The sequence below is a fragment of the Delphinapterus leucas genome, chromosome 14 (genome assembly GCF_059928025.1).
Source record: "Delphinapterus leucas isolate spDelLeu-1000000601 "Yukka" chromosome 14, BTC_Dleu_Yukka2, whole genome shotgun sequence".
NCBI classification, from domain to species: domain Eukaryota; kingdom Metazoa; phylum Chordata; class Mammalia; order Artiodactyla; family Monodontidae; genus Delphinapterus; species Delphinapterus leucas.
The window spans coordinates 57,851,879-57,857,067 of NC_143142.1; the positions used below are offsets into that span (position 1 = coordinate 57,851,879).

General features: G+C 34.5%; 1 non-coding gene across 1 annotated transcript; it reads left to right on the top strand.

Moving 5' to 3' along the window:
- Positions 1-4,294: 4,294 nt before the first annotated feature.
- LOC115802250 (U6 spliceosomal RNA) lies at positions 4,295-4,402 on the top strand. The gene has a single exon (XR_004022669.1). It is a non-coding gene; the product is annotated as a U6 spliceosomal RNA (small nuclear RNA).
- The last annotated feature ends 787 nt before the right edge of the window (positions 4,403-5,189 follow it).

Below are 5,189 nucleotides of genomic sequence, written 5' to 3' on the forward strand. Positions count from 1 at the left end.
TGTACTTGTATACCCTAATCTTGATCAATTTAGTCAACTTTATCAGTCCTCTATTTCCTATTTACAAACTGGAAATCTGGCTGCTCACACTCAACATCATATTTATTAGTCAAACCTTTCAGCTTTCCCTTCAAAATGTCTCTAGAATATAATTATTTCACAGTACCTCCATTGTTACCACTTTCCTCTAAAGCCACCATCACTGAATTCCTCATTTGTTACAAATAGTCTCTGAAATGGTCACTCTGTTTCCACCTTGCTCTATATGACAAGCTGAAAGATCCTTACCTTCCTGACCTCATTTTCTATTAAGCCCATTTTTCTACTTCCTTCAAAGTGGCCTCTTTAGTAGTCCTCAAACTTGCCAGCAGACTTCTGTATTAGGGTCATTGCAATTGCTGTTTTCGCTACCTGGAAGGTCCTTTCTCAGTAAAAAAAGTAATGATTATTTGTTTCATATTTCTTAGATATTATCAGGGATTTTTCTCTGACCTTCTTGTATAAAAATATACCCTATCTATCTCTAACCCCCTTCCCTGCATCATCTTTTATCATAATGCATCTCATCTTTGAAGAGAGCATGTATTTATTGTTTATCTCTTCTTCTAGAATGCAGTCTTCATGAGGGCAAGTTATCTTTTTAAAACATTTGTACTACTTAATCTCCCAGTACCTGGCACTGAATGGTCCCATAATAAATGTGTGAATGAAGAAAATAGAATGAATAAATGAATTTATAATCTTTCTACCTCTTACTGTATTGGAAGTAATACATCTAGGTGCCTTGAATACTTAAACATTAAAATAAAATTTTAATCTTACTCTCAGCACAGTTGTCCAGCAAGGAAAATAAATATATAAGACAATTTGCTATGTATAAAGTCACCAAATGACCAATAAGTAAGAAGAGTATTTCTGAGATGATACATTTATTTATTCATATCTCATTTCATCCCACTCATTGAAGCTACTTAGAAAAGATAAGAGAATGAAATTAGTAGTGAAGTAAATGAGACAAATGAAAAACAAGATCAGCAAAGGATGAAATTAATACATATAACTTCAGGCAAAGGTTGCTCATCTAGCTTTAATTGTCCTCAGTTTAAAAGTAAAGAGACAACACAGATCAGCTCAAGATTTACAGTGTCCATGAAGACAAACTTATTTCAAGAAGTAAACTATTCTTGATGATGAGACATGAGTGATACATCCTGTTTTGATCAATTTCCTTCGAAATGTCCCTTTGCTATATCTGCTAACAAGAAGACTTGAATAAAGGGAGGAGATGCCAGGAGAGCTCTCTGGTAAAATAACTGAAAATACCACGTATGTGATTTGCTAGCATTCCATACTTTTCCTTGCCTTTTACATTGTAACTTCTTGCATAGATTCCTGTTTTCCCAGCCAATTATTATGAAAGATAATGGCTATTAAGCTACTAACTATTTTATCATCATTGCCTGGTACATTATGACATTAATAAACATTTAAGAACAAACAAATGAATGAATGAAGGTTAAAGAAGAAGATAAAGACATTTTAGGGTCTGTGATGTGACATGGTGCTTATTGGAACTGGAGTGAGTGACCCAGGACAGTGAGCTCCATATTTGGGTTATTGGTGGGTATATATACAAGTTGAAAAGACAATAGGAATATTGAATAAACCTCAAATGATCAAATGGCTTTCTACTCTGTAATGAAAATCTGGCCAGCTCAAAAGGAGTTCTGGTCCTAAAAGTCAGTATATTGATATGACAGATCTTAAGGTAGGAGTTAAACTTAATAAGCATTGTCCTTAAATTCCAGAACTCTTGGGCATACTAATGTGTTCCAGCTGCTGGGTATTACCTACTCCTAGAAATACTGATCATGGGCTTAGGATGGACGTCTGAACTCTGACTTTTGATTTCTATTTAGCTTGAATTTTGCTCATCATTTATTATTTATTTATTTAGAAACTACTTTTTAGCAAGCATTTTCTAGATATTTGAGATAAATTGAAAGAGCCACACTCTGCTCTCACATAGCTCAAGTTCATATGGTAATGGACAAATAAAGCTGAAAATTTTAAACTTTCCTGTAGCTTATGGGATAATTTCTTGGGAAACCCAGTGGACTTTTAGCCAATTGCTACTCTAACAAAGTTGACTATTCAGTTACTACTTCAAGGTGCCAACTCAAACCAGAGCCTTACTTGCCTCAGGGTCAGCCTATGTGTCACGCTCCCCAGTACTGACCCTGAGAACTAGCCTTCCAGTCAAGTATATTACCAGTCCAAGGATCATTTCAGACACTCCAACCACTATCCTACCTGAGATCATTCCCTAAAACCTGACCTACTTTCTTTTACTGCTGCATTAGACAGTATGTTTTACTGCAGTTGAAAGACAACGTGAGTTCAGCAAAACTAAGTTCTGATACTCATCAGAAATAAGACCTTGCAAAATTATTTAACCTCTGATCCACAGTCTGTAATAATATGCCTTCCTCTAAAGGTTTCTGTGAAGGTCAAAGAAGATGCGATTTTATTCTATCACAAAGCCTGGCATAGGAGCTCCTGTTTTCTTTCATAATTCCCATGAACATAAGTAAGGTGAGTAAACAATATCTGAAAGAAGAAAGTAGATGCTCAGAAAAACTGTAAAAGAGTTCACTGAATTTATAAATTGGGGTGATTCCACTGGAGAATACCCTTAAGTAAATATTGAAAGCTATGATTTATTAGTAATGTTTGGGACAGAGTGACCTATCCCTTGGGAAATGTAGATGACGATATAGTTTCAAAATCACTCTTGCATATTATCTTGTATTCATTTCACACTTCAAAATACAGTGACTTAAATGCTGTATAGAAATAAATTCACAATAGCTAAGAACCACGATGATTATTAATTGTTTTGAGTTCAAATCTATCAAGATGTTTATTAACCTATCTCTGTACAGCTCCCATAAAAAATATTTAGGAATTAAATATAAAATTATTAAAATGTGCTTTTCCAGAAAGGAGAAAACGATGATTTATCTCATTTTTCTTTGAATTATGCCAGTTTGTGTGTGTATTTCTGAATAGCACTGACGTTTGGGGTGCCATTGTACTCTTTAACTGTTGATTTGCGTTTGAAATCCTTCAACTAGTGCAATCTAAAGTGGCAATTTAATTATATTTTTATTCGTCAATCTCCCTCACTTGCTCACACTTGACGTTCCTGAGGCTATGAGTCCTTATTAAGGTTATAAAATGCTTCAACCTTCATAAAAGGCATAGTGACTTCCTATGAGGTTTAAAGCATTAATGATGAGATGAAATGCAAAATCATTATCTGAGAGCAGCATCTCTCTTACCACAGAAGCTATTCAAATCATCCAATTGAAAGGCAAACTTATACAAAAGCTAATAAAGAATTCTCCCTGGAGGTTGAAATATTGGACAAATTGCTTTTCGGATGTTAACTTGGTGACAGCCAAATGATGCTGCTCGTTCACTATATTCTACCTCTGTAAGCTGGATAATTGATGATCTTTGGGTTCAGAGGTCAAAAGTTGGTGAGTTTGTAGTGAGAAACTTCACTGTGGAAATGGACCAGTGGTAAGTTTTTATTACTTGCCATTGTCTTGGTACCAAAGGTTTTAATAGGGAAGCCATGCTTCATTCAGGGTTAGTGTCAACTTTGCATTCAACTGTTCATGAAAACTTGTAAGTGTGTCAGTGGAAAATTAAATGCTGACAACTTGAGAAAATGTCACTTACATAAAAACCAGTTTATAAAGACAGGGTCTTACCTTCTTCCCTTCTAAAGCAAAGCAGTGTGCAGCAATGTATGTAATACCCATAGGTGATGGTAGTGACAAATAAGTGCCAATCTGTTTATTTCATCTTAGATTTAAATCCTGTACTAAAAAGAGGCTCAAGTATGTGAGAGCTGAAAAGTCCATCTTTGTCAGTCTTTACCCTATCTTCATATATGTAAACTTACTCATTTTTTTTTAATAATGGAAGAGAAATTTCTGTATGATTACATCAAAATCCAAATTCTTTTGTGTCAATTAGCATATTTATAATAAGATAGGTGTTCTTGGGCTTCTATTGCACAATATGATGATGTGTTATGTACTGTCAGAAAGACAAGGACTGTTAAAGGGATCTAAAAACTTATCTATTTCATGAGTCCACAAAGGCCCACCAAGGTATAAATGTGGAAATATAGGTCAATAATCATTTTCAATGTTTCAAAACACTTGCTTGAAATTATATCTCATGCAAACTAGGCATTAAGGCATGATAAACAAAACCGGTGCTTACTTCAGCAGCACATAGGTAAAAAATTGAAACAATACAGAGAAGATTATCATGACCTCTGAGCAAGGGTGACACAGAAATTCATGAAGCATTCCATATTTTTAAAAGAAAAGATTATTCCATCACACAGACTACTTTTGTACTAGAATTTGCTAACTTGTAATATGGAATTTTCCTTTTGGTTGATAAGCAGGATTTCCTTATAAATTGCCTGGACACTGGTCACTTTTAGGAGATTTAAACTCTAGTAATTATGACAGCTACATTGAAAAATAATTGTTCTGCAATTGTTTATCTTCATTTAGTTTAAAATTCTTAATGTTTGTAAAACTAAATTGTTTTAGGGGGATGAGGCAGAGGGGTGGACAATTTTTTTTGTAAGAGTAAAGTAAATGAATATGCATTGAATATTAAAAAACAAACAAGACAAAAAACCCAAAAAGCAGCACTGGACTGAGAATCAGGAGACCTGGCTTCTGGTAATGACTCAGTCAATATCTGTGACAATTTTAAAGAGTTGTTTTATTTACTTAAGTTTCTAATTTCTGGTCATACCAGATAATCACTAAGGCCTCTTCCAAGTTTGAACTTGGAAGCTACCTTCGTAAAGAAGCTACATTCTTCATTGCTAAATGTGCTTTTTATTGGAGCATTTGAGTAATGTCTTCTAGATACTTTCTGTAGGGAGTGTTTCAACTCTGGTTTCTAATGGAAAAGAGAAGCAAATATGGTAGCTGGAAAACTAGTAATGCTTAAGTCCACATCCCTCACTATTTCCTATAGAATAATAGAGAAAAGCAAGGCAATTAAAACTACACGTGAAGGACACACTCAATGTACTTAGAGGATCACTTAATTTAAAAATAACTGGAACTGGACTTCCCTGGTGG